Raw genomic sequence first — 9,872 nt, forward strand, 5'->3', positions numbered from 1 at the left:
ACAGCACTCGAGGTTTCAAAACCAGAACTGCTATCACCTTCCTTCTAGAGCCAGGTTGCCACAGAGAAGAGCCTAGGGAATAAAATGCTTCTGAATGATTCGAGCCAAGGCATATCTGAAGACAGAAAATTCCAAAGGTTTTCCCAGACTGCCTCTAGGACGGGCTCTATTATGAACCTCCTCCGTGAGGCCCAGCTTCTGTCTGGCCTCGTGCAACTGAAATGATTTTCTCCTGGGTTCATGCTGTGGCTTTGTAGGCCACAGCCACTTCCTAGAAGCCAAGTCCATCAAGAATAAGGGAGGCCCTGGTGGTTTGTGGTTATAAAAGGCGTTTCCTTTGACATTCAGACTGGGGAAGAACAAGCAACCCACAGCAGGCCCAAGAGAAAGGGAGCAACCTGGTTTGGAAGGTTCTGAGGGTACTTCCCAGCCCAACCCTCCTAAGCAAGACCCCCACTGATTAAGTGCTTGCTGGAGGTTGAGGGGAATGAATGCCCTGAGACATTCATTCCAGGGGTGTCTCTGGTTTTCAGTGAGAGTATCAAGGAAAGAAGGATGGCTCAGGCGTGCTGAGTCGTAAGTTGTACGCTCTGAAAGAGCTGAGTGGGCCTGGAGGGTCCAGGGCAGTGATGGAATGGCAGGCTGAAGCTACAGATGTGCAGTCCAAGTGGAATTCAGGCTGTACACATTCCCTGCAGACAGTGTTTAAGCATGGCCTACTGTCCAGCCTATGGAGAGGGGACAAGGGGTCCATTCAGCTCCACTGACCAAAGGAGAGGCTGCAACGTACGCTCGGGGGGGAACACCTCCAAGAGCAAAGAGCCACAAGTCTCCCAGGCTGCCAACATAAGTGGGTACCTATAACAATGTGATCTCAAGCAAACCCCTTAGCTTAAACAAAAAAAAAATTCCCATGAATCAGATAATACCTGAAATTCCATCATCACTTTGCCTGAGGCTTAAATGTCTAAAAATACAAACATGTAAAGGGAGCACTACAACTATTATCAGTCATTTATACTTTATGCCTGGAACCTTTTTGGCTCCTTTCCTGTAGGCAGGTTTTCTGAGGGACAGGGATGGAGAAAATGACAGAGCCAGGGAGCTCTGGGTAATTGAGGAAGAACCAGGCTGGGAGGAGAAGGGGAAGGGGAATAGAGTGGACACCGAACCCCTAAACAAACTGCTCCCTGCACAGTTTCACCAAGGGCCAACCCTGCAGATCACTGTCAAATTCACTCCTCACTCCGCGATCAAAGAAACCAGGTACCATGTTCTCCTAACCAAGGTCGATTTCATGAACCTGCAGTCTCCTAGTCTCCCCTGCACTCAGGAGGGCCCCACACTTTGTTTAATGTTCCACTGTCACCATCTTGAAATTCTCGAACATTTTTAAACGAGGGGCCCACCTTTGCATTTTGTACTGCACCCCACAAGTTATGCAGCTGGCCCTGCTCTTAACTATGCCCCAGCAAACCACAAAAGCCCTCTGAAGGGAGGTCAGTCAAACCTGGCAATTCTCTCTTCATCACACATGTATTGCCTCCGGTCTATTTTTATATATCAGGGGATATTTGAAGAAATGTCCTTAATTCGGAGCACTTTAATTCACCTCCACCAACTAAGCCTCTTTGAGGTGACTTAGGTGTCATGTGATCCATTCTATTATTAGCACATGGCTAGCCGGTCCCAACCCCCAAACTCCTGCTTCCCTTGCCCTTATATATCTCTCCCTCTCAGCAGAAAAATGGCACATGACCTCCTGGCCTCAAGAATACTTGGCACGGGTCCCTGTTTCTTAGCCGTATCTATTGTTCTAAGAGTCTTGCTGACATTCCTGACTTTTAGTGGGGGATGCCATTAGTCAATCGGCTGCATCTGTTTTGGAAAAATGAACTCGCTCGAGTCAAGGCAAACAGTAAATAATCCTTCCACAATCCAGGAGAGTTGTGGGGGCAGCGAAGGCATGGTTTCGTCTTCTCGTTATTTGAAATGCATTTAATCAGCTGCTGAATCCTCCACACCCAAGCTAGGGTTACTAGATACAGAAAGAAGAGATCAAAAGCTCTTTTTAAACGTGGGGCCCAAACCAAGGTATTAAGAGTGTAAGTGGGCTATTCACACAAGTGTCATGGAAAATGAGTTGGCCAACGGGAGACCCATGAAATGGTTCTTCAGAGGAAAGAACCTGTAACCTTCTTTGTGGTTTAAACCTATAGAAACGCACTCTCTCTAATTAACGCTTGGTAAGTAGGCCCTTCCTCAGGAGAACCAGAGGTGTTAGAGTGGGTAAATATGGCTTCTGGAGCCAGACTGACTGGGTTCCATTTTTATTTTTTTATTTATTTTTTAAATTTTATTTTTCAATTATAGTTGACATACAGTATTATATTAGTTTCAGGTGTACAGCATAGTGATTAAACATTTATATAACTTACCGTATGAAGTGATCACCCCATTCAGTATAGTAGACTGGGTTCCAATCTTGACACTTTCCCTTATTAAGCATTGACCTTGGACAAGTTACTTAACTACATCATGCTTCTATTTCATTATCTGCAAACTAATAACTTATAACTACCTCCGGGTTATTGGGGGAATAAATGAATTAGTATCTGGTGGCTTAAATATTACCACGCATTCTTTGACATTCATCCCATTGAAAGCTGAGACCTTATTCCCCCTCCTCTTGGTTCTGGGCTGGTCTATTATGGCTTTGGCCGATAGAGCAAGGAAGAAGTGAATTTGCCAGTTCTGGGCCTAACCTTTAAGAGAACTGGTAGTAACCACCTTTGTCTCTTGCTGATTACCTCATTGGAGAAGGCCCATGGAGAGAGGCCGAATGGCTAAGTGCATCTGACTGTGGATTCACATGACCCAGCTCTCTTCCACCCATAAGCCACATATTTCATCATCATTGCACTCCCACATTATTCTGTGATTACGCATCTGCCTCCTCTGGTCAGGTACCTCTTGAGCTTTGTTCTTTACGTTCCCAGCACCTGGCATAGAGTAAATGAAATGAACTTTTATGAACTAAAGTGAACTCACCCAAGGGTTTTCAATTAGAGAAAAATTAAATGTGAGCCACTTCAGGTGGTCTCCCCCGTCAAGGTCTGACCTTGAAGAACTGCCTCTTGATGCTTTGCCTCACCTCTCACTAACGTCAGGAGTCCTGGAACACAATCTCATTTTGATATTAACCCGAATGAAATATCATTAAGAAGGTTACAGAAAGGCTACATGACTCATTCTAAGACTGAAAATAATAATAAAAAAATCATCATGATTATAGTAATGCCTTGTCTTTGCATAATAATAATGGTTACCATTAGCTGAGACGACCGTATCCCAAACGGTCATCTCTATATACATAACCCTCAACTAACAAGGATAAATAACTCCCTAAGGGTCACAAGGCCAGGAAATAATGAAGTCCACATTTGGGTCTGACCCCTAAGCCTGGGGTCTCTTTGCATTTTGCTCCCCCAGCATCCGTTTCTGAGCACTGCCTACTTGTCACAGTGTTTTTACACCCATGATCTCATTCAGCATTCTCAAAGGAGTGGAGGATCTGATCCGCATCATTGTTTTCGTATTATGCTGCTAACTAAATATAAGTTACACTGGGATCAATATAGAGCTTTCTTCCCCCATCCAATTTATTGTTTTAAAAAAACATTTCAAAAAAGGGACCACTTTTTAGATGGGAAAATAATCTAATGTGACTGAATTGGGGAACTCTTTTAAGTGCTAAAGGAAAAAAAAAAAATGAAGTTGGCCCAGTTTTTCATAGTGGCATGTTGATGAAATGCCATGAATGAATTGTGGGATGAATGAATGAAATATTTCAAAGTGGCAAAATAAATCATGACGAAGAACCAATTCCCCAAAGAAACAGGGCTGCAGACAGCAACTCCCTAATTTCCAGCCCCTCTCACATTTGTCATTCTGAGAAGACCCCTCTGTCAAAACCTCTTTGATGGAGACATGGAGCTAGAGCAATAAGAGGGAACCTCACTCCTTAAAGCATCGCTTCGCTTCCATCCCAGGCTTAGGGCGGTCGAATGTCTTTGTTCCCATGAACCAAGTGGTCAGCATTCATCACTGGCCACTCAACGGGTCCTTTAGAAGTGAAGACAGAACAGGTATCACCCGATGCCTGCAGGTGAGGTTGTCAGTAAGGACATGCTTTCATCTCTCATAAGAGCCTGTGAGTTTTCCTACTGAATGCTCCCCTTAAAAACAAAATCCTCCTTTCGTGGATTATCTAAAGCGTGATATTTATGTTTTTGTCACGTTCCTCATAATAAACTTTCAACATTTAACTCCCTGATCAATTGTTGAATGGCTGTGTCCCTAATACAATAGCAACTAATGGTAGCACAATTCTATACACAGAGAAGGCACTCAATACATGTTTTTTGTAACTAAACGGAATGAGATCAGGTTGTTTCTCCTTCCATCTCCACATCCAAGTGAGTCCTTGCCCTGTCCCCTCCTATCCTCGGGTATCAGTTGTATGCATTTGATTGACACAGACTCAGTGTACTTTAGAGGGGCCCAAGGGTTGTGCCTGGCAGTGGGACCCAGCAGAATATGGTTGTTATTCCCATCAGATGTGGTGACCCTCCGGCCACAGAAAGGAAATGGTGCCAGGCAGCCCCCATGTGGTTATGTCACGTCACTTACCCCTGGGTGATCCCCGGAAATAGGGTGAACTTTGCAGCAGCCTATCATTTTGTATCAGGAGGTAGGGACCAGACTAGAGCTACAGAAATGGAGTAATGATAATAATAATCATAACAGCTACCCTTACCGAGGGCTTAGTCCATGGCGCTGCTAAAACAAGACACCACCGACAGGGGCTTATAAACAACAGACATTTATTTCTCACAGTTCTGGGGGCTGAAAGTCCAAGATCAGGATGCCAGCCTGGTCAGATTCTGGTGAGGGCCTGCCTATTCCGGGGAGCCGACAGCTGACTTCTCATTGTGTCCTTATATCGTGGTAGGAGCAAGGGAGCTCTGTGGGGTCTCTTAGAAGGGCACTAATCCCATTCATGAGGGGGCCACCCTCGTGATCTAATCATCTCCCAAGGACCACCCCCCACTCCTAATATGGCCACATTAGGATTTCAGCATATGAATGTGGAGGTCTTACAAACATTCAGACCAGAGCAAGGGTGTAAGCATGTGCCAGACCCATCACACTGACATTTGATGAGTGACCTACATGGACTACTGTGCTGCTTTCCTTCTCACTAATGAGGACACTGATGCCCACAGAGGTTCCCCCGTCTCATGGCCCGAAGCTGGCAGAGCAAGAGTATAAACACAGGCCTGTCTGCTTCCAGAACCATGCCTGCTCATCACGCCTGCCACCACTCACAGCTCTGTCCTCTTGGGTCAGGCACACTCAATGTCCTCAACCTCTGGAAGTTTAGCCCAGTCCCAACAGTGATCCTACAGGGGCTGCCCTGCCACAGGTATGCACTTCCTGCCCTGGGTGTCCACCTCATGGTATGTGTAACTGTTGCATGTGTTACACATGTCACCGAAAGATGAAGGCTCTAGATTTTAAATTCCCTCGGGACATTTATCAGTCGGGCATCAAGGGTCTCCAACAATGGCTTCACCCTCCAACGTGACCCCTCTTTCCTCCCTCGCAGGCATCTGCAGTGCTCATCACCCTGGTCTTCTCACGTCTCCTCCCTTCCAGGCCTTGCCCCTGTGGCCCCACCCCTTGGATGGCCTCCTTCCCTCCTCCTTTCCACCAAGGCCTCCAGGAGAAGGCCCGCTCAGCCCCCACAAGCACAGCCCTCCCCTTCCCGACCTCCTGCAGCACAGCACTGACATCCTACCCCACTTAGCATTCACGCACATCCTCTCATGTCCTGTGCATTCATAGCATTCTATTTTGAATATCCTTTTTCTGATTGGATTGTAAGCTCCTTAGAAGCTGGGGTCATGCCTTGCTCTAGGTTTACACAGCTTTTCCAATCCTGTCCTTACCAAACTCCAGCCTACTGCACTGGGGGAGTGGAGAGGATGTATAATAGAAAAGGATTCTTTAGGCACCTGTCCACAGGCACTTTGCTTACTTTGGGTGTGGAACTAGAGTTCGTCAACTAACCAGCTTACCTTTCTTAATCATTTGACTTCCCCCGACCCCAGAGCAGTCACGGAGGTGGCATTCCGCCCCTACCACCAACAGTCACCCCTTGCAGAGAATCATTCTCTCTCTCTCTCCCAAATCCCCATGGAGACTGGCAGAGCCATGCTCAAAGGGAAGCAGGCTGGAAGCCTCCCCCTGAACTCGGTGTACATTCTCACAGGGACACATTCTGTCTTAGCAGCAGCTCAGGCGGCTCCCAAAGTCCCAGCCATCTCCTGCATCAAAGCCCCCAGATGGCACATTCTGTGGAGCATGCGGTGATGGAGGCAGGCACTAGCTAGGAGGGAGAGCAGTCTGGAGGCTGAGTGACACCAAATCATTTGTCCCTCCATTCTGGCTCTTCTGTAAGAAGTCTTGGTCTTCGTAGGCATCCTGATGGCGAGGGAAAGCCTTGGCCACATCCAGCCTGTGAGTGCTGGAGGCATTTTGGGCAGAGGAGGCTGCTTTCTTCTTTCTAATCAGCCTTCCTTCCTTCCTCTCTCACGCTGAGTTGGAAAGCTCTTGAAAGGTAGCAGATTGCAGGCACGGAAGGCTGGTGTCTTCTGTTTATCCACAGAACGAGGACATTGGCCAATGCAAGAGCCCCTGTACTGTTCCTTCCATGTGCTCCTGGCTCTAGAGCCCCTGAAGCTGTCCGCCTTGGCTGTCCAAAGCTCCAGCTCCCCCACCCCCAGCCTCCATACCCCATGCTCTTTCAGAGGGAGCTGAAGGTATGTTCTCTGTGGCAGTGGGTCTCCAATTGTGGTGTCATGACCCACCAGTGGGACATAAAATCACCTTACCACGTCATAGCTAGCAATTGTTTTAATGAAATAAAATGGAATAGAACATATCAGTGCACCACACACAGGAATGGTATTGTTTCATTAGATTTCTGTCTCTCTCTCACACACACACACACACACACACACACGATGATGTAAAATACCCTTCCCCGTGGGTGTCACAGTCCCAAAGCTTTGTAAGCCCTTGTTCCATAGGCTGGATGAGCCAAGTGTTGCCCCGAATCCTGGTTCTGGCATGGTGACCTTCTGGTGCAGCATAGGACGCTTCCTCAAAGCTGACCAACTCTCTCCCCTTAGTATCATTCCAAAGGAAACACCTGCTAAGAGTGAGGCTTAGGGATAAGGATGTAGGAGACCAAGAAATGCCTAAGAAAAGATTTCTGCCCTCCAAGACTATGAATTGGGAATAACGCTGAAACATGGCCAGCAGACTGGAAGAAGACATGTAAAACATCTCTTAACACTGGTGAGGGAGACGCTAACTCCTGCTGCCAAAGAGACCCTCAGAGTTCTGGGGTGACAAGACGCAGTCAGGAAGTTTTGTGGTAGAGGACCCTTGCCATCTGAGGCGTGGCTCTCAGAATTGGGGGTGTGCTCTTACCTTGCCTCTAAAATGCCTAAATTCCCTTACACTGGGTTATTAGCCTTCGGTGGCCCACCCTCTGTAAAAGCCAAACAGGAGGAAGGCTCTCAAAACATGCCCCGTTTGGCCCGAGGGAGTCTTTCCTGCTCTCGGTGTCCATGTGTCCATGTAATTCCTAGAAAAGCTAGAATGGGATCAGGAGACTGGACTCTACCCCTGGGACTGGCATGTTTTGCTCTGTAACTTCAAGTGAGCCATTTCACATCTCTGGGAGGCAGATCTTTTTCTACTACAGTGGAATGTGGACAAACATTTTTCTACTACAGTGGCTCTTCCCTGTCTCACTGACTTGGTGAATTTGTTCAGACTCAAGTCCAGAAAGAATGAGGTACAAACAAACCCTTACTGGTCTTTCCCATAAGATGGAAAGATCTTTCCTCCCCACCAGGCCAGTAAAAGCCAATTTCCTGCTGTCTTAGACATTTATTTTCTGCAGCAGTGAAAACTACCTGTTACCTATAAAACACAAAGGATTATGAAGCACAACTGGTTTGAATATGAACCAACATTCCCAAGTGAACCAATTGCCCTGGCCTCGGGGACGGCTTTGCTGGGGGAGAGCAATCCCACCTGGGCAAGTAGGGTGGGCATCTCCCATCTTGGCATCCAGCCTGCTTGCCCTTTGCCCAGAGATGGGATTCCGGCCCAGAGACACTGGAGCTTCATGTGCACAAGCTTACAGTTACTCCCACAGCCCTTGTTTGCAAGTGGAGGTCCCCTGCCTTTATGGTCACCATTAGGGAATCTTTCTGTTAGGTTGGTGCAAAAGTAATTGCAGCTTTTGCAATTTTTAACCATTTAAACCGCAATCACTTTTGCACCAACCTGATATTAAACAAGAGGAAGTTACTTGATACATTTTTACTGTGACACTGGCCGCTACCAGTTATCGTATTGGTTCTGAAGCCAGAGATCGTCGTCCATGAAACTGACAAGAGGCTGGAGTCTAAAGCTCACCCCTTCCCCTTTCTTTTCCCCCAGGCTTTTGTCCTAATTCATCTTCACTGAAGCCTGCACACTTGTCCAGGACCCTTCCTCTCACTCTCAACTTACTCTAACCCTCTTGAGAAGGTGGGTCGTGACTGTCCTACTTTTCAGACTGGACAGTAAAGAGTGACAAAGATTAACCTACAGGAGGAGTGCTCTGGGGGCGGAGAGTCTAGCACAGTGATGCTGGATGGTACAGCTTGGGACAGAGAGAATTGTCTCTAAAGTTATCCCACCAAGGGGCCACTGAGTCCCCTCGCACACAAACGCGACTTGGCTCATTGCTGCCATTCATAATAATGACTGGCTGAGTGAAAATGTGCCGACATCTTAATGAATTCTACCCAACGGATGGGTTCTTGGATGGTTGGGGAGAGTGGTTGGGAGACAGTCAGTTGTAATTGACAAGATGGCAAGAGCAATCCATGCAAAGGCAGAAGATATAAAAGTGACGACAATTCACCATCCCAGGGGAAAAGTGTGTTGATTTCCTCAATTCCCGTCACAGAGGGTTCAGTTTGGAAAATGGTATTAAAAGGGAGAGACTGTATTTTCTTTTGATTCTCTAAAGGAGAAGCTAAAGGTTACGTCAAGAATAACGTGATAAAGATATTGTACACTTTCCCTCGCCAAAGCAAATACTTCATGATGTATGCTGGAGGAAAAGATCTCCCAATATCCTCATTAAAACCCAAGTGGTTATTTAAGGTGAAGTCTCAGTGTAAAAGCGACGCCTGAATCTAAAAGAACTTTGGATTTGTACTGAGACTATAATTATTAATTGGAAAGAGAGACGGTATTTTGCCAAAATCAGAATCAAAGAGTATTGACCCAATGTCAATCTCTACACATGAGAAGCACTTTACAGTTTGTCTAACAACTTTACCTACGTTTTTCAGTTACCTTTTATATAATCCCATGAGCCACGCAGGGCAGCTCCTAATCCCTCCACTTTATCGAGGAGAAAAACAAAATGAATTGTTGAAGGATGCTTTAACTCGGTCTCCTATCTCAGGCCCTCAGCTCTTCCCTCGATGCCATGTGATATCTCAAATCCTGGAGGTCCTTTCATTCACACAATTCATCTGGAAACTCGTAGTGACCAGACTAATTGATTATAGAAATGTTTGAGGCAGAAGTTCTTACTGAACCAGTATTCTGCCAAGTGGTCTCAGCCTGGAGTGTCTGTCAGAATCCCTGGCGGCTGTTAAACCACATTGCCAGGCCCCACCCCCAGAGAGTCTGATTCAGGAAGACTGGTGTGGAGCCTGAGAATTTGC

Source organism: Rhinolophus ferrumequinum, chromosome 22 (assembly GCF_004115265.2).
Source record: "Rhinolophus ferrumequinum isolate MPI-CBG mRhiFer1 chromosome 22, mRhiFer1_v1.p, whole genome shotgun sequence".
Taxonomy (NCBI): domain Eukaryota; kingdom Metazoa; phylum Chordata; class Mammalia; order Chiroptera; family Rhinolophidae; genus Rhinolophus; species Rhinolophus ferrumequinum.